The following is a 20,910-nucleotide window of genomic DNA, read 5'->3' as shown; positions in this document are numbered from 1 at the left end:
AAAGAACGGTCTCTCCCTAGTGCACTGCAGGGTGGCCTTTGTTTTAAATCAAGTGACTATATAAGTCGGTCTGTTTAGGATGCATTCTTCTGTTCCATCAGTTTATTTATCCATTCCTGAGTTCCCCGCCCCCCTTCAGAAAGCTTTAATTCGTAAAGTCTGATGTACAGTCACAAACACATTACTTGGAGCTTCGGATCTTGTTGAAAGCAGCAATGTTGACACTCCTCACGTGCCCCTGGAAATTGGGAATCTCCTCTTCCCGCATGTCTGTCATCTTCCTCCACACCTTTTATATGCATCTAAGGGCACCAATTTCGAGTTGCCTAGGCTAGCCAGTTCAGCTGGATGGAGCACACATGGCCCCCAGTTGTGCCAGGTCGGTATCATCATTCCAGAGTTTGATGTCTAGGAGGACGGAGGTCTTGAACATGGGATTTTTGATCTTGGCATTTGGCCTCAGTAGTTCTTTCTGCATTTAAATAGAAGGCAGGTGCCAGACAACCATAATCTCATTAACTCTCGATGAGCATTCTCAGTCCTGTGTCACTTAAACCTAGATTTCCCTCTGGGCCTTAAAGTAGCTTTGATGGGCTGAAATGTTTTCTGATTAGAGCAGCCGGGACTAGAAGTGACGGAAACGGGGGAGGGTGCTGTAGTTGGGAAGAACTGGCAGAAGGGTCCCCGTGTATTTCAGTTCCCAGTCCCAGAGCCCTGTAGTGGCCATCGCCGAACACACTCCAGAATTCAGAAGAAGCCGCAGCAACTTCCGCAGAATCTGAGGTCACCTGCTCAAGATCGCTAACCAGAGTGAGTTCTGCAGCTTTCATGCTAAAGAAAGAAGGTGTATAATATTCGATTCTAAGCAGTGACAACACGATTGTTGGGAATTCTAAAATACGTGACGAGATACAAAACAACACTATCTCCCCGTCGGGGAATCGAACCCCGGTCTCCCGCGTGACAGGCGGGGATACTTACCACTATACTAACGAGGAGGAAGTTAATTTTCGCTTCTTAAAGATACCTAATAAATGTAAATACTAGTGTTCGTGTTCTTTTAGCCGACAGATTTTGTGTTCTACTATAGATTACCTTTGGCAAATTTGAGCCTGAACTCCCTCGGACTCGTCCGCGACCAACCAAGTGTCGCTCCAGCCCTTCTCTCAGCCCTCTCGCTCCACCCACCTCCGCCCCGGAGCTGAAACTGCAGGCCAGGGAGGACAGCCTGCTCTTTTGACAGTGATGGCGTCGGTTTCATTGACGATTTGTTGTACTAGATTTGCAAACAGCGAATCCAGGAGAGCAAAGCAGTTGAACCATTGATTCCCCGGAATTTCCCTGCTAACTGACCGAAGACTGGGCTAGGAAACAGGGCTCCTTTCCATTGCGGAAGGAAAACTACAAAGAGTTGTCTTGAAAATATAGGCTTCCAGGGGGTTTGGAGGGCAGGGAAACTCAAGGTGCTCCGGAGAACTGTGCGGAGGCTCCGCTGGCGGGAAAATGATTAGGGCTCTACTTATTAAGACACCTTTAATTTTAATAAAAAGTAATGAAATAATAATAACTTCCGTTCCCCATAGCTGTGGAGTTTGGGCCTGGGCAAAGAACACAATAAGTTTAGTCAAGATCTCGCAAAGCTGTGGTTTCGTTTCAATTTTCTCTCGGCGGAGCAATTCCCAACTACTTTCACTTGGAAAAAGTGACTGCCGTAGTCGGCAGGATTCGAACCTGCGCGGGGAAACCCCAATGGATTTCTAGTCCATCGCCTTAACCACTCGGCCACGACTACACAATGTCCCCACTGTTTTTTGTTTTTTTTTTTAAATTATAGACAAGAAAGAACGGAAACCAGGGTGACCATTACTCAGCATACAAGAAAGTAGGTTTTGAGAGTTGAATACAAGCCTTCAGGTAAAATAAGGGTTTCATTTTTTTTTTTTTTAATTTAAGTCCAACCTCTCATGCCTCCTACGCGATCGAGAGCGCTTGTGTGAGAGTCCTCACCGCATGATCATAGGTGTTTCAAGCAAACAAGTCAATTAAGTAAACTCTGAGCGAATGCCTGCCGGCCCTGGAGACTAGGCTGTGGTCTGAGCTTGGGCTCTGGAGGGTCTGCAACTAGAACCAAACTTTGCTTACTCCGAGGTGGAGTCAGATCCTAACTTCCAACCCCCACTGAACACTTGCTTTTGAACAGCTCGTCTTCCAATAGTCCTGGATACTCATAAGCATACTGAAGAGAGAGTGGGAGATTAGATAGCTTGTGTGAAATCATCACTTTGACCCACTCGGAAACAGGGCAGAAACAGCTGGTGATTTACATGATTACAATGTCCACTGCAGCATTGTTTGTAATAGCAAAAATATGAAAGTAAAAATTTCAGTCAGGGTTCAATAAGACAAGCAGAACCACTAGGATGGATATATACATTTCATATATGTATGAGGTTTGTAGGGATTGGTAAAATAGTCTCTATAATGCTGAAGCTCGAAATCCACAGAGAAGGTTGTCGAGAAGGGAAGATGAGCCCCATGCAATGGATTGATACCTGTGTCAGCTCTGGTTGCCCCTGACCTTGGTGGTGCAGGTGTCGAGCAGCAGCCAGAGCCCTGTGTGTTTACCTGGAGGTAAACACACACATTTGGTCCAGGAAAGGAGGCGGGTGAAGGAGGATCCAGGGGAAGGTGAGGCAGCTGCAGGCCCAAATGTTGCCACATGACAAGTCAGCAGATGAGTTAATGTGAGCTACAGAATGGCTTCGACTTGACTTTCTCCCTCCAAATTTCCTACAAGAATATCTCTTGAGGACTATCCAACCAGAAACACACAGGAAAAGGAATTCTGGGGAATGTAGTTCAACCTGGCCAAGTTGATACAGAGATGAAGATAATGTTTTTGTACTTACTTATATATAATAACCAATAGCTTACCATTTTAGTTACTGTAGATTTATAAGTAATTACATATGTCTTGATATATATTTGCGTAATTCCTCCAATTTTGCTATCTTCAATATTTTCTTGTTTTTTAATTTGCTCTACATTTCCAAATGTGTTTTTGAAACTGAGTTAACTTCCATAAAATACATATTTGGAGGCTGATTGGGATTTCATGGAATCTGTTGATCAATTTGGAAATAGTTGTCATTTTGACAAGATTGTGTCTTCCAGAAAAATAAACATAGTACTTTCCTCCATTTAATTCCCACAGCAATATTTTGTAGTTTTTAATATAGATTTCTTGCACATCTTCTGTTAGATTTATTCCTAGACTTTTACATTTTTGCTGCAAATGGAATATTTGAATTTTAATTTCCACTTGTTATACACACATACATTTTGTATATGGTCTATAATGAAAAGAAGAAACACAGACAAATAATAGTTAAGCTTAGCTGAAATTGGGCATCTACATACTACTTCAAATGTGAAGTAGAGTGACTGAAGAAATAATTTAGTGAATAATTCTGTTACACAGTATCACGTTTTAATATTTTAACCACTAACATTTTGTTTTGTTTTTAAAATTAAATTTAATTTTTTAAATTGAAGTATAGATGCTGTACAATATTATATAGGTTACAGGCATACAACAGTGTGATTCACAATTTTTAAATGTTATACCCCACTTATAATAAAATATTGGCTATACTCCCCATGTTGTATGATATAGCTTTGTAGCTTATTTTATACCTAATAGTTTGTAATAAATACTAACATTTAAATAACATAATGGTAATAATTAATAGTTAAATTAAAATGTTGATTAAATTTTCAGGTTTATTTTTATAGTCTAGACAGGTGTTTCTTAATTATGAACTTTGATGCTGATGTCACAGAAAAGCTGATGTAAATGCACTTTTCATTTTCACCTGATACAAAACCATTAGACCCCAAAATTATTTTATTATATTCACACACTCCAACCATGCATAATATTACTGTGTAATACTTCCATCTTGTACCTATATCTTAAATATCAGTCATCATTAAAAATAATGTTTTTTGCCTTGCTTGCTATAGAATTTTGCATACTATTCTTCCATCAGGTCTAATATTATATTTAATAGTTTCCTCATCACCTATGTTACACCTAATGTTCAAACTGTATTTGGGGTTTAATTTCCATGAGTGTATTTTTATTATTGTTCTATCTGTTTCTTTTCCTTTTCTAACTTATTTTGATATAATTTCAAATTTATGAAAAAATTGCAAGGGTTGTACAGAGATTTTTCATAAACGCTTTACCTAGATTCCCCAAATGTTAACAATTTATCATATGTGCTTTATTTTTCTTGATAGATATAGACAGATTTACATATGTATAACTTTTTTCTTAACTATTGAGTGAATTTTAGACAAGGTGTCCCTTTACCTTAAATACTTCATTATGTATTTTCTTAAAACATGGACCTTCTCCTTCCTAACCATGGAATAATTATAAAATCAGGGTTGAAACTCATTTAATCTACACACCTTGTTAATGTTTTGCCAATAGTGTGAATCCTTTATTTTAAGAAAAATACACTACATTCAGCTAACATGTCTCTTTAGTCCTTTAATCTGGATCGAGTTCCTCAATCTTGCTTTGTTTTGCATTTCATTGACATTTTGAAAAATCAGGTCAGATATTTTGTAGAATGCCCCCTCACTTTGAATTCGTCTGTTGTTTTCTGAGAGTTAAATTCAGATAATGCCTTTTCAACACGAATACCACACTAGTTAGGTTGTGTCCTGTGCATTTCATCATATAGAGAGGCACATGATGTTGAATGTCCTAATACTTGAAATACTAACTATGATCAACTGATTAAGGGAGTATCTGACAAGTTTCTCCCCTGTCAAGTTACGAGTTTCCTTTTGTGTTACTCATCACATGATTTATTCTGCTCGCTTCTTTTTCATTACATTTAGTTGTCTTGAAAAGAATAAGTTAAAAGAAGAAACTTAACATTTGAGTGGAAGAACAAGAATAGGTTGTCAGAGCCACAAAATTCAGAAAAATCACTTAAATATCCTGTCTGGGAACCGAGCCCCTGTATTGCAGGTAACAAACCAGCGCACACACCACTATACTAAAAAAAAAAAAGCACCTAGTGAAGAGTACCTCTTGTTTCACCTGTAACACAGGCTCCTCGGCTGGGTCATCTAGCGAGATAATGTTGGTTTGCTTGCTGGTGTGACGATTCTTACTAGAATTGTAAATGGAATATCTCAGATTCGACTCCCTGGAAACGGAGCAGTGAGTCAGGATTTCATGAAGTGTACTTTTCTAAGCGAGATATATTTTGTGTGTGTTCTCTCAAATAGGGCGTAATTCCGTGGACAAGAAAATCTGAGGTGGGGGTTTGAGCATTTCGCTCAAAGAAAGGCTTGGGTTGTTGTTGTTGTAATCATCGCAGGACAGGAGCTCCGTGCGTTTTGAGTGATGTCCGGGCCGGAACGGGACAAGTTTAGTCTAGAAGCTTGCGTTATTGTGGTGAGAAACGGTTAGCGAGTTCCTTTCTGGGTAACTTCAGATTGTCAAACTGATCAGTTTAAGAGGTTAAGTATAAATTCAGGGAGGAAAAAAGCTTGCCGTAGTCGGCAGGATTCGAACCTGCGCGGGGAGACCCCAATGGATTTCTAGTCCATCGCCTTAACCACTCGGCCACAACTACATCTGCGGAGCGAAGGTGGAGTGACAGGAATCACGTGGCAAGCTGAGTGGAAACGCTGAGGTGAAACGAGAATTAGGAAGAGAGGCCAACCTCGGACATCCCCTGGAATCAGAACACCGGAATGAGATAGCGCCCTCACCGCGTGGGCATTAGCGTTACCAGCAAACTTCAAATAACACTCCGGGGCGCAGCCTCTGGGGAGCGTCTGCAATCCCCATGCACTGGCACCAAACCTAGCCCGTATCGAGGGAGAGTCAGGACCTAACCGTTTTCTAGTCCGGGATGTTCGGACTTCCAAGGGTCTGCTCCGGGATGAAGGCCGCTGTGCCAAATGGGTTCCAAGCAGAAAATTGCTTCCGCTGATTTGTGTCCCAGGTGGACCGCGCGAAAAATGACGTGGAAAGCTGCCTTGGTATTCCCTCGCCACGTTATTGCTAAGGCTTTAGGCTCATAATCTGGTTTGAGTTTCGGCCCGCGCAGGGGCCATTTCTTTCTAAAGTTAACCAACGCAACAGGTTGTTGTGTTTTTGTTTTTGTTTTTCTCCTTATATTTCGACCTTAGTTTCTCAGTCACAATGTTTTCCCAAGTCCTGAAACTGATTTTTGTCTAGGTTGCTTAGGAGGTATTAATCTAATTTTTAGAAGAAGACGGACGAGGACAAGGGGGAAGACAAAGAAGGGGAGGAGGAGAAACCGAAGACAGAGGAATCTGTCAAGCGGTCCAAACAGAAGAGGCGGAGGGAACAGAGTGGTGAAGAGAAGAGTGCAGCGGCTCAGGGGATGAGGAGAGATTGTTTTCCACCGAAATAAAAGCAACCCTAAGAAACCTCAGGGTTTAATGGAAAAGGGAGTCTGCTCTGAGTATTAAGCCGAGTTTTGGGTAGAGAAGCCAGATTCCATATCTAAGCAGCCTATTATTTGAACTGTCTTTCCTTTCAAAATGAAAATCACATAAACATTCTTCAAAACTCATGGCAAGTTATCACATAACTAATTGCAAATTTAAAGTAAAATATAAGTTGTGATACAGATGTTGCCATATTTAGTCATATCACAGCCCTTTTATTTGGTCTACACATTTTTAACAAGCCTATAACATTGTAGGTAAATTCCTTTGGGACTCTAGTTTGAAGGGAGTTAAACACTGAAGAAATGACAGAACGTTTCATGCTTTAAAAAAAATCTGATCCTCCCCCCTCAAAAAAATTGACTGCAATCAAGATGAACTGAATTTAATCATTTTTTTCACTTACAATAAAATAAACAGAGATCCTTGTAAGTTTCAACCTTGTTTATTTTTCTCTCCATTAACATATATGGACTGAAAAAAAAAAAAAAGATAGCCTGGCAGAATCGATTCAGATAAAAGAAGTGAATCTGAGTTCAGCTTCATGAAACAAAATCGTTCTACCCATTTTAGTCCCAAACTGGAAACAATCCAAAGTCCATCAGCAACAGAAAAGATAAATAATTGCTTTTTATACAAAGGAATAGTAAAGCAATGAGAATAAATGATTTCAACTGCACACAAATTGGGAGAATCTCACAACATATTATTGGAGTGATGCCAGACATAAAGGCATACATAGCTCATGATTTTATTTATATATAGTTCAAACCAGGCAAAACAAATCTTTGGTGTTAGAAATCAGAAAGGTGATTGTTGAAAGCAGAGAAAGGCCATAAGGGGGGCTGTTGGAGATGCTGGGAATGGTTCTGTTTCTCATTCTGGGTGCTGTCTACATAGGTGTGTTTACTTTGTGGAAATTTCTTGAGCCGTAAATTATGGTTTATGTACTTTTCCACATTAATATTGTGTTATATGTCAAAAAATTACTTAAGAAACAAAGACTCTCAAGCTATTTTAAGCAAAAGGGGGATTAATAAGAACACAGAAGCTTACAAACTTTTTGGCACAGAGGGATGAAGGGAGGTGCCAGCTCTAATTCACCTCTAATTCACCATCATTTCTAATGCAGAAATTCCCAAAACAACGCTGAAGTAATAGTCTCCCAGAGAGGTTGCCATTGTCTACAATGAAGAAAATAGGAAATCAAAATGCTGCTGCTGAAATCGTTGATTTCAGGGGTCTATTGCCTGAACTGTAGTGCAGATATCTGTAGGCTTCTGCAACAGCAGTGTTCTCTCTAGGAAAGTTGCTCTCAAAATTTAGTATGAAAGCTATCTATCATGACAGAAAGCAAGTCAGCCAGGTCTTAATTTACAAAGGTGAGTGAGAGAAGACAGGGAGAGGCCAATGCCACCAAAGAGAGGTTTGATGTTACTCACAGTTTCCCTAGAAACAGTTCCTCTAGAAACTACTCAGGGCCCCAGGGGGAAGTACCTGGTGTTGGTCAGGAGGCAGAAAAGAGCAAGAGGAAGGCACAAGTTACAGACTTTATTGGGATTTCCATAGGAAAGGAAAGGCAAGTCAGAGTAAACAGTTTAGGATTAGATCATTTTAATAATCCAGGGAGTTTGGGGGCATAGGGCCTGTCCCTAGTTATCTGGTACCTGGCCCTGGGCTTATTTAGGGCAGGAGAAATATTGGCTTGACTGTGAGAGCTAGATAAATGAGGTGGTAGCAGGAAATGTAAACAACTCTGGTGGTTAATTTGGACCTGTGGTTAATGGGTGACAAATAGACAAACACAGAACAGTCAGAAAGCAACTTACATTTCTAGGCAAGGTGCCAAATGTTGCTGCTGGTGTTGGTGTGGGGACCACACTTTGAGAATTCCACGTTCTGGAGTGTGCCATGCTCCTAGATATGAATTAGCAAAACAACTGACACCCCTCAACTGTGTTCCTCTGCAGGAAATCCCAATTTTTCCATAACAATGCTTGTTAGCACAAAACAACTGAATTAGAAGGTGCCTTATTTCCACCTTAGAAAACTCCCAGAAAAAGCTTAAATCACACCTAGCTGCAAGGGAGCTAGGAAAATGTAGTGTTAACCGTCTAGCCTCTGTAGTACAGGAAGGTTCTCTTGGGAGAGATGGAAATAGATGATTACTGGCCATCTACTATACCCTGTACAGACACTGAAGCGGAAATGTTCTGTCAAAAATGGAGGTTCTTCCCAGAGAATTAAAAATAATGTGTCAGTATTGTGCTGAGAGGGAGCTGATTGACACTGTCCTTGAAAGAGGACCCCTACAGCGACCAGCTTATCAGCCATCATCAGAAGAGATACTACCCAGATTCCCACCATCTGATTTATTACCTATTGTCTTTTTTCTTACTGATTTTAAGGAGTTCTGTATACAGTCTAGACATAAATCTTTTGTCAGATGTACTTATTAAAAACATCTCCCACTCTGTGCCTTTTCACATTGTTAATGGTGTCTTTGGATGTACTGAAATTCTTAAGTTTAAAAAAGTATAATTTACCTATCTTTTATGGTCATTGCTTTTTGTGCTTATTATACAGGGAATCCTTGGCAACCCAAAGTTCATGAAGATAGTCTCCTGTTTTCCTCTGTAAATTTTATTATTTTACCTTGCACATTTAGGGTTTTAATTCATCTTGAATTAATTTAGGGAATAGTTTACAGAAGAGGCCAATGTCCACATTGTTTTCCTTTGTATATCCAGTTGACCCAGCACCATCTTTTGAAAAATCTATCATTTTCCCCTTTGAGTTGCAGTGACACTTTGTTATATGTATGTGGTTTTGTACCAGCATATCTATTTTGTTCCAATGATCTCTTTCTTTACCTTTACGTCAATAGTATATTTTATTAATCACTATAGCTTTAGAATAAGTCTTGTTATGTGGTGGTAAAACTCCTCCAGATTTGTTCTTCCTTTGCAAGATTTCCTTTACTATTCTAGGTTCTTTCCACCTGCACATATATTTTAGAGAGAGTTTGTCAATTCTATCAGAAGTACTCTTTGAGAATTTTATTTCAAATACATTGAATCTGAGCCTTTCAATCAATGAATATGATGTATCTTTTCATTTATTTAGATATTACTAAAAATTCTCTGCACAGTGATTTGGAGTTTTTAATATAGCACTCTTGCACATTTTTATTACATTTATTATTGTATTTATTATTAGGATATTGGTAGTTTTCTTGCTATTGTAAATGACAAAACAGTTGTCTATTTTTGCCAGTATATATGAATACAATATATATTTGAATATGGGGTTTTGTATCTAGTAAATTTGCTATTTTTACTTATTAATTCTAATAGTTTGTATATCTGGGGGGATTTTCCAAGCACTTAATGATATCATCTGCAAATGATGACAGTCCTATTTCTTCATTTCCAATCTTAATATCTTTTAATTCTTTGTCTTATTTTATTTCATGGCCTAAGACCCCCAATACAATGTTGAATAGCAGTGGTGATAGTGGTCCTGATTGTCGTGGTCCCAGTAACTGGGAGAAAGTGTCAAATATTTACCATAATTAGGATGATAGATGTAGGATTTTGTATATATGCATCATGGGATTAAGAAATCTCCTTTCTATTCGTAGACTGCTGGAAATGTTTAATGATTGGCATTGAATTTTTTCAAATGTTTTTCCTGTATCTACTAATATGATCTTTTGTTTCTTCTCTTACATTTTGTAATAAATTTAAAGTGATTGATTTTTATATACAAAACAAATTTCATATTACTAAAACAAGCATTACCTTTTCACTTTGACTCTTCTCTCTCTATATTACTGGATCTGATGGCTATTATTTTGTTTAATGGTTTTGCATCTAGAATGCTTAACACAAAGTTTGACCTGCACTTTCCTCTCTAGTAACAACCTTCTCAGATTTTAGTATGAAGATTTTGCCGGCCATATAAAAAGAGTTGGAAATTAAGTTAATTTAAGTTAAAATGAGGCTGTTAAAATGGGCACTAATTTAACCTGACTAGTATCCTTATAAGAAGAGGAAATTTGGGCACACAAAGAGATGCCAGGGATAAGCAAGCACAGAGGAAAGACCAGGTGAGGATACAGAGAGAAGGTCACTACCTGCAAGCCAAGGGAAGAGGCCTCAGGAGAAACCAAACCTGTGGACACCTTGATCTTGGAATTCCAGCCTCCAGAACTGTGAGAAAATTAATTTCTGTTGCTTAAGCCACTTGATCTGTGGTATTCTGTCATGGCAACCATAGTAAACTAATATAGAAGGTAATTATGATTTTTAAGTTATTTAATGAACTTCAGACTATTTAAACTTTTCATTTCTTCTTGTGTCTGCTTTGGTAAGTTGTGTTTATATAGAAACCTGTAATTTATCTTCTATCGTCAAAGTTATTCCCCAAAACTATTCATTTTATCCTCTGACTCTAATTTGGTATCAGTAAGATCTTTAATGTTGCCCTCTTTTTATCCTTGTTATTTTTTCTTTGTTTCTTTTAAAAAAAATCAATTTGGGGTAGCAATTTTACTAACAAGCGAATTTTTGCTTTGTTGATTTTGTCTATTTTTCCTTTCTTTTTCAGTGATTACAGCTTTTATTATTTCTTTCCTTCTAACTTTTAGAGTTTAATTTTTTAAACTCTAAAACCTAGCTATATTTTTAAGCTAGGTTCTTGAGATGAAAGCTTAGATCATTAAATTTCAATTTTCCCTCTTTTTAATATATGAATTTGGAGATAAAAATTCGACTTTAAGCACTGTTTTGGCTTCATGTCACAAGTTGTGATATGTCTTATTTTCATTATCATTCAGTTAAAAATATTTTATAGTTTTAAAAAACTTATTTGACCCATGGGTTTATTTAGCACTGTATTACTTAATATTGCAACATTTAGGAATTTTCTATTTATCTATGCTATTGATATTGATTTTTATTTAGTTGTACTGTGCTCAGAGAACATATTCTGTGTGATCTCAATCTTCTGAAATTTGTTGACACCTGCATTATGCTTACCATTTGGTGATTTTGTTAAATGTTTCATGTATACCTCAAAAACAGAGGTATTCTTCAGTTGGGTATAGTATTAATCCTATTGCTTAACATTTTCTGACTAAACTTTTGTCTGTTTGTTGCAGTAGTTATTTCTATAGAAGTGTTAAAATATTCAACTATGATTATGGATTTTTGCATTTCTCCATTTAGCTCTGCCAATCTTTTGTTTTCTATACTTTGAAGCAGTTATTATGTGCATATAAAATTGTTATATCCTTTTACTAAATTGACCCTGGAGGTTGTGAAATAGCCTCATTATTTCTAGTAATGCTACTTTCTCAAGAGTCTACAAATACCACATTATTATCACTAAAATGGTTCTGGTCTGCCTTTTTTGGTTACTTGTTCTGATATGTCTTGTACATTCTTTTACTTTAATCCTTTTTTTTTAAAACAAATATATTAAACTGTATGCCATATAAAGAACATGTAGTTCGGGGTAAATTTTTTCCAGTATGACAATCTTCGTTTTTTAATTGAAATAGTTAGTCTACTTACATTCAAGATAATATTTATTTAGTTAAGTTTAAGTCTACCATCTTGCTCTTCTTTTAATTTTGCCAGTATGTTCTTGTTCTCTAATTTCTGCTTTCTTAACCCCTTTTAGATTGAAAGTATTTATATTATTTTACTTCTTCTCTTTGGATTGATTTTTACTTATATTTTTATTTTATTAAATTTACTTTTATTAGATTTACTCTTAAACAGTTGTTGTTTTTGATGTTATTGAAATGGAAACTTTAAATTTCCAATTGTTTGTTGTTGGTACGTATTAACACACTTGATATGTCGTATACTGACCATGAAACCAGCTACTATGTTAATTCACCTATTAATTCCAATTTTCAAATCTTTTATTTTTCTTTAATCCAGGAATACCTTTTATTATGTCTTGTAATGCACAGCTGCAAGTGAGGAATTCTCCTTACTTTTGTTTGAGTTAAACCATCCTTACTTTGCTTTAATTTTTCTCATTTTCTAAATTTAGGTGTAATTTGCATGCTGAAGAGACCATAAATCTTGATTATACAGTTTGATGAATTTTTACTTATGCATATACTTGTATAATAATCACCATGATCAAGATATAGAATATTTTCTATTCTCTGAAAGCGTTTCTGTAAGATTGATATTATTTATCTCTTATTTGTATAGAAGAATTCACAAGAGATTCTACCTAGGCCTGGAGGTTTATAGGAGTGACTTTTTAAATTATGGATTTAATTTTTTAATAGGCATAAGACAATTCAGATTTCCTATTGCTTTCTGTGTCCCTTGTGATATACTGCATTTTTCAAAGAATGCATCCATTTTATTAACTGCTTCATGTATATTGACATAAAGATGTTTATGATACCATTCTTGTTTTTAAAATATATCTAAAAAATAAACAAATAAAGTATATCTAGGATATATATGAATATCAGCTATTTCCTTCCTGTTGTGGTATTTTGTGTTTTAACTTACTCTTTTCTTTATTAGTTATTCTTGTTTGGGATTTATCTATTTCATCAATTTTTTCAAAGAACCAACCTTTTACTTTGTTGATTTTCTCTGATGTATGTCTGCTTTCCATTTACTGATTTCTGCACTTATTTTAATAGTTCCTTCTACTTTTTGCATTTAAGTTCCCAATTTTTTATAGCTTCTTGAGTTAGATCACTGATTTCCAACCTTTTCCTTGTTCTAATACTTGCAACTAAAGACAAAAATTTCCTTCTAAAAATAGTTTTAGCTACATTAGACAAATTATGATGTGTCATATTTTCATTATCATTCAGCTCAAAGTATTTTAAAACTTCTATTGTGTTTTCTTCATTGATCCATGGATTATATAGACATGTATTGCTTTCTTTCCAAACATTCAGAGTTTTCTGGTAGTCTTTCTGCAATATACAAAGATTGAGCCTTTGTTATGGTCGGTCTATTTAGTTTTTCTTTACTCTGAAGACATAGCCCTTGCTCTTCTTGTTTGGTCCTTACAGCTGGGTTTGTCACTTACTACTTAAGAGGTATGCTTCTGAAGTCTCAAATGACAGCTGATAGTGTTTATCGGGTTCCCTCCAACTGGGAGAGGTATGAACTTAGTTCTCCAGAACTAAGCAGCTGCTGAATCTCTACAGATCATTAGCCTTCCAGCTGCTCTTTCCCACAGAGTTTTGGAACATCTTCCTGTGTGTGTACAATTTAGGAATTAGCCAATGCTGTAAGGAGAATTTATACATGGAAATTTGAGCTCCTTCTCTGTGGTTCCCTCATCATCTGAATTTTGACCCTAAGGTCCTATGGATTTTGGTAGCCAAACACTGACGAGTGTCTCCTCAGTCCAGGGCAACTGCTTCTTTCCACTTGGAGTCTATTCTAAAATGCTGCAAAATAGAACATGTCCCTCAAGGGCAAGCTCTTGTGCAACTCATATCATGTGTTTCCCTTCTCTCAAGGATGTGGCCCTTCAAGCACTGCCTGTGTTGATTGCTCATCCATGCCCTTATAGTTCTTATCTATGATCAATCATTTTTTCCTCTGTAAAAAATAAAAAAGAATATTTTGTCTATGATGAAAAGAATTAATAGTTAGAGACAAATGAGATTCAATGTTAGTTGAAAAGGAATGGACTTTGATCACTCAACTGTGCAACAGAATTACTGAAGAAATAATCTAGTGTCTGGCAGTGCTGCATAAAAATATTAACTTTTAAATTCGACTAAATTTTATAAAATGTTAAAAATTAATTCTAAATTAAAATTTCAAATTTATTCTTATATTTTGGAAGGATGTTCCTTCATTAAAAAGAAAAGCTGTTTGGCTTTGAACATGGCCCACAAAAATACTGATTTTAAGACTCATCCATTCAGCAATTGGTCCAAAGTATGTATCATGTTTTGAGTGAACATCTAATTCTGAACTTATTCATTATTATAAAGGAGCATAGAATAATTTGGATTATGGCCACACCTTCCCATCATACATGTTACTGCTGTTTTGAATTATAGTACCATCTTATTTTCATATCCCCAAATATAGTCATTATTGAACAATACTGTTTTAGGCACGCACTCTCTATTTAGCTCTTCTCATGGTTATGAATTTTCTTGCTCACTGTAGCAGTTTGCATCCCATTCCTTCATCAATTCTAAACTCTTATTCATTAATTTACTTCTTATCTCTTTTATATCTATGGTTCAAATTGCATATCTGTGCTTTTAAATGTCAATGAATATATTTTTCATTTATAGTTTTATTAGTCTTTTTTTCTTTTAACTTTTTATTTTAAAATAATTTAATTTTGAAATAATTTCAGAGTGACAGAAAAGTTACAAGAATACAGAGAATTCCTGGTTATCCCAGTCCCCAAATGTTAGCATATTTAGCATATTACTGCATTTTCTTTTCCTTTTCTCTCTGTCATATACATGAGAGAAAAGTACACACACACATATATATGCTTTTAAAATATATACTCTTAAATGTGTATATATGCATGTATTTTTAAGTACATATGTACACATAATAGTATATATTTACATCACATCAAGATGTAATCTTTACTTGTCACCAAACCGGCTGTATCACTTGGTATTTGTGGAGAGGCCATCCTCTCTTCATGTTACTTCCTGAACCCCAGTCCTTGGTGGTTAACTAGAAGAGAGACAATGGCCAACGTGTAGCGTAATTGAACTATGGTCTCCAGCATGACAGGTAGAGATATACACTACTGCACTAATGTGGAAAACACAGTATGCTACTCTGGAGGAATTTCCATACAGTTGCTCACTGTTGTCTTTATTACGTCACTGTGCAGGCTACGCTTCCTGCTATCAAGCATACATTATGCGATTCAGCGTCCGAGCCGAATCTGTCCAAGTCTAGCCTTGAGTCCACTCCAGTCCGTCCCTCACTTCCCAGAACAGGCAGCACAGAGGGGCGGCCGGCCATGGCGCTATGTGACAACCTTACGGTAAAAGACAAAAAGGAACCAGTGCACCGGTTCCTATCTATACTCACAGCCATGATCTGAATCTACTGAACACGGAGGTAGTTGCTAAACCCTACCAGGGGCATCCGTTGACTACAGAAATACTTTCAAGTTTCCAAGGAAGGAAGTGCACAGAGGCAAAGGAAAAAGAGGTTGCTTGCAAACCTATATAATAGTCAGGTAATAAGCTTCGTATTTTGCTCGCTAAAGTTAACGTAGTCGGCAGGATTCGAACCTGCGCGGGGAAACCCCAATGGATTTCTAGTCCATCGCCTTAACCACTCGGCCACGACTACACGAGTAATACCGAATGCTGTTAAATACTTAAATAGAAATTTCACTGGCTGATGTAAGGTAAGGACAAAAAGGGAAGAAAGGATAAAAATGAGCTGGAGTGCAAGAAAACGCACTCTGCAAATTGGATAGAAACCCTCAGGTGAAGTGCAAGTTTGGCGTGGAGGCCAACCTCGCTGGGCAACTGCGGGAGTCGAGAGCCTTAAAACGGGGTGTCCTCACCGCATCAGCAATAGGTTTTCCAGACAACTTGAGGCCTCTGTAATGTCCTCACCTGGAACCAAACTAACCTCCCAACGAAGTGGAATCAGACTGTCATCCTAGTTTTAGGCCTGATACGTGTAGCTTTTGTTTGAAACTTTCAGGCACTGAAGCTCCTTGAAGAGCTAGTGGCTAGTGGCTTTCAGAGAGGAACTTAGTTCGATGACTTGCGTCCTGAGTAAAGGGCGAGGGAAATGATGCAGAAAAGCCTCCTTGCATCCCCTTGCTCTGGTGTCCCCAAGTGCCGAGCCCACATCAATCCTAAGGGAACATCAATCCCATTGTGTTTGCACCGTGGTTTGCATTTCACAGTGTGTTTCCACGCTCTCGTCACGTTAAGAACAAAATTTATAGATGGTTCGTGAGTTCCTGTCGCCCCTGGAACCTGGCTACCTTCTAAAAGGAAGATCCTAGTTTGATTTTTGGCCAAGACAGGAGTTCATGTTCTCGAAATCTAAACAACGCAAATATGTTTCCTTTCCCCCTTCTTACTTTTCCATCTGAGTCAAAACTGCGGGTCACGTGTTTTCCTGAGCCTGTCCAGTGCAAACAATACTGTAATTGGCTTTTGTCTACTTCTTGGTATTATTTACTAATGATTTAAGAAAAGAGGAAGACGATCACAAACAGAGAAACCACGTTGCCTAAACAGAGAAGTGAGGAAGAGGGACGAGAGGGAGAGGGAGAAGGAGAGGTAGAGAAGAGAGTGAGACGAAGACAGAGAGACGTAAGATGTCCAGTGGTTTTATGGCAGACGACCTGCTCTGACAGGAGAGGCATGAAGCAGTTTTGATAGAAATTATACTATAAAAGATTGCTGTCCATAATTTATACATATCACTTTATTCGATGTATAGATTTTTATCAAGCATATATATATATTTTTTTCCTTAAGTCATTTGGAACGCTAGTTTTGCCTGAAGTTACATACCAAAGAAAACCTTGTGCTTAAAAAAAAAAAAAAAAAATATATATATATATATATATATATATATATATATATATATATGCAGGGGCTTCCCTGGTGGTGCAGTGGTTGGGAATCTGCCTGCTAGTGCAGGGGACACGGGTTCGAGCCCTGTTCCGGGCAGATCCCACATGCCGCGGAGGAACTGGGACCATGCGCCACAACTACTGGGCCTGCGCTCTGGAGCCTGTGAGCCACAACTACTGAGCCTGAGTGCCACAACTATTGAAGCCCACGCAGCCTGGAGCCAGTGCTCTTCTGCAGCAAGAGAGGCCACCCAATGAGAAGCCCGAGAACCGCAACGAAGAGTGGCCCCTGCTCACCGCAACTAGAGAAAAGTCCGCGCGCAGAAACAAAGGCTCAAGGCAGCCAAAAATAAAAATAAATAAATAAAATTAAATATATATATATATATATATGCAAAACAGAAAGCAATTAGTGATGCATTTGAAGCAAAATTATTTATCAACAGGAGTTTGTTTTAGGGTAACAGGGAACAAGGACTGGACACAGCTGCAACTTTTACTGCACTGAAAAAAAGTTTAAACATATCAGAATAGATCTCAGTAAAGGAAGAGCCAGGGTTGAGTTGTAAGAAACACAAAGTAGTCTAGTTATTATTTTAGGCCGAAACTCGAAACAACACAAATGTCCACCTACAGTAGAAAAGACATATTGAGAGGTTTTCCCAATGTAATACCACACCACGAGCGTGAATGAATTACAAGTACACACAACCACATGGATTAAATCTCACTAACTAATATTGAGTGGAAAAAGCCAGACAAAAAAACACATATTATAGTGCCTTCCAACTTTTGAAAGTTCAAAAACAGGTGAAATTAATGTTCCTTGTACAGTAGAAACCAGGGTAATGATTACCCTTGGTAGGTAGTGACTGGGAGGTCCCACTACCCTCGGAAGGAGTTTCTGGGATTCTGACAATGATTTTGGTTCTCAGATTGGGTGCTGGGTATATGGATGTGTTTGCTTTGTGTAAATGCATTGAGTGGTTCGCTTTCATATGTTTTTTGTGTGTATCTGCTAAGCTATGGTAAATATTTTTCTTTTAAAAAATTATTCATCAATATGATGCAATACTTTTGCTGCCATTAAAAGGCATTCAATGCATGAATATTTATTGATGACATACTAAGATATTCATTATGTATTTTTTGAGTAAAAAAATCTGGTCATTACCAAAATTATGGCCATTGTGCAAAAAGATACATTATTAAGGTAGGGTTGTATCTTAAATTATTAACCTATGCGTTTTCTGTGAATTTCCATCCTTTTCTGTTCTCTATTTGGTAACCGGAGTTAATTAAATGAGTTGATTCAAGTAAAGTACCTAGAGCTAGGAGCCAAGTAAAAACTCAAGAAACTTTGACTTTTATTCACTAGATTATACCTTATATGCAGAGAGTGTTTCTTATTAGTGTTCGGCACATAGTAGGTACTCAATATTTTGCATATACACTCAGGAAGTATCTATATGCTGCTTGCTATGGTTGCTTACTTTTTTTATGTGTACACCCAGTTGCTAAAACTACAAAGAGAAGTCACTGAGGACAGAAATTTTACATATATATATGTTTTTTCAATACATATGTATTTCAATTTGTATCGAAAGCCTCGTTTGTATAAGGTGTAGCTGAAAATTTTCCAAACGATCAAAAAAATGGCTCCTTTTGCTTAACAGGTCCTTTCTCAATTTGTCTCTCTCCTCACATATTTTGCTATAAATAGCACACAGAAACCAGGATGCTCTTTGCTTGGAAATCTCCTCAGCTAAATATTCAAGTTCATTGCTTACAAGTTGTTTTTCACCCAACTGTAGAACACAATTCAGCCAAGTTCTGCCACTTTACAACAAGAATCAGTTTTCTTCCAGTTTCTAACTACACATCCCTCATTTCCTGCTGAGACCTTAAGAGAAGCACCTTTAACATTTACATATTTTTAAAATTAATACACTTTTTAAAAAGTTTTAGGTTTACAGAAAAACTCCATATGCTCTCACCACTGCCCCTCCCCCTAGTTTTCCCTATTAACATTCATGCATTAGTACGGTGCATTTGTTACAACTGATGAGCAAATATTGATAAATTATTATTGACTAAAGACCATAGTTTATATTAAGGGTTCACTCTGTGTGTCTGACATTCTATGGGGTTTGACAAATGTATAATGACATAGAGCCACCATTACAATATCATACAAAATAATTTCACTGCCCTAAAAATCCCCTGTGCTACAACCATTCATCCCTCCTTCCCTTCCCCAAACCCCTAGCAACCACTGATCTTTGCTGTCTCCATAGTTTTGACTTTTCCAGAATGTTATATAGTTCGAATTGTACAGTATGTAGCCTTTTCACATTAGCTTCTTTCACTCAGCAATTTGCATTTAATGTTCCTTTGTGGAGTTTTTTGGTAGCTTGATTGTTCATTTCTTTTCATTGCTGAATAATATTACATTGTATGGTTGTACCGCAGTTTAGCCATTCGCCTATTGAAGAACATCTTGGTTGCTTCCAAGTTTCGGCAATTAGGTTTTCGTGTGCGCATAAGTTTTCAACTCATTTAGGTAAATACCAAGGAGTACAATTGCTGGACCATATTGTAGGAGTGTGCTTAGTTTCGAAACTAAGGACTGTCCTGCCAAACTGTCCTCTAAACTAGGTCATCTTGCACTCCCACTCGCAGTGAATGAGAGATGCATTCTTTCTTAAACTTAGGAAATTGTTCATCTCTTTACTAGGGATTCTAGTGTTAAAGATTAAAAGTGGGAGCTTGGGACCAAAGTACTACATTCAAGTCTTAGCTTCCCCATTTATTGGTTATGTCACCTTGGGCAGGTTACTCAACTCATCTGTGCCTGAGTTTCCTTTGTAGTAAAGAAAGAATAATAATGAACAACTTCATTAGATTGTTTTAAGAATTAAATAAGTCAGGTGTAAAGCACTTAGAACACTGTCTGGCACATAGAAAGTGTTAAATGATAGCTGATTTCATGTGGTCTCTCCTTCCTGATGGGCAATCATCCACATGTTGGCTTTCCATCCTCTGTCCTTTATATCTATCACTTTCTTCTATTTCATTCACCTTTTTCTTTTGAACCATGCAGCTTTAAAAGAATATCCTATACATAACTGATTCACTTTTCCATAGCATCAATTCAGTTCTTTTCCAGTACGATTCTAGTTATGTTGCTGCATTTTAAATATGCTTGCACGTGTTTTAATCCCTTTTCATATAGTGTTTTTATTTCAGACTGTTCTCTCACAGCTTTCATTCCTGTTTCACTTAGGCCATGTCTTCCTGATTTCCAAGTTTAGTGTTTTGTCAGTCAACAGGCTGAGTGACTTGACCTTAGCCCCACTATACAAATATGGAGATGCACTGAAGCACAGTAAAGTGCTTGGGCCACACATTTAAAAATACAGAAACCTACCTACTTCTGTTGGATTCTTTTCTCCCAAGAACACACCGACAGACTGGCGTTGGGCTCCATTTGAGAGTCGTGGTTGAGCGTCAATATAATGGGTCACGGCTAGAATTTTTTAAACAAAGGGATAGAACACTAAATACAATGCAGGACAGGTAATAAAGGCAAGTTATGCATTGTGAAATGTTTGTTTGCGTTTTTAAATTATATATGTGTGTAAATGTGTATTCTTAAAATCAGTCCGGTGACACACGCTTGAGAGTCACTGCTCTAACGCATACTTTTACCTGAGACGTGTACGAACAAACGACTAGTGGGTACAACACTCGTCCCCGCTCCACTGGATTTCATACGTTGGCTTTCTTCTGGGA

The 20,910-nt window shown here is 37.4% G+C and overlaps 1 long non-coding RNA gene across 1 annotated transcript in view; it reads right to left on the bottom strand.

Moving 5' to 3' along the window:
• LOC307192193 overlaps positions 1-20,906 on the bottom strand; it is a 36,045-nt gene extending 15,139 nt beyond the window's left edge. The window contains exons 1-2 of the long non-coding RNA XR_013830008.1: positions 20,827-20,906; positions 20,546-20,644 (exon numbers count right to left, since the gene is read on the bottom strand). This is a non-coding gene — a long non-coding RNA (uncharacterized lncRNA). The remainder of the gene's footprint in view (positions 1-20,545; positions 20,645-20,826) is intronic.
• Positions 20,907-20,910: the final 4 nt, after the last annotated feature.

This window comes from Stenella coeruleoalba (genome assembly GCF_951394435.1).
Source record: "Stenella coeruleoalba genome assembly, chromosome: 10".
Taxonomy (NCBI): Eukaryota; Metazoa; Chordata; class Mammalia; order Artiodactyla; family Delphinidae; genus Stenella; species Stenella coeruleoalba.
This window is presented reverse-complemented; position numbering and strand designations above follow the sequence as displayed.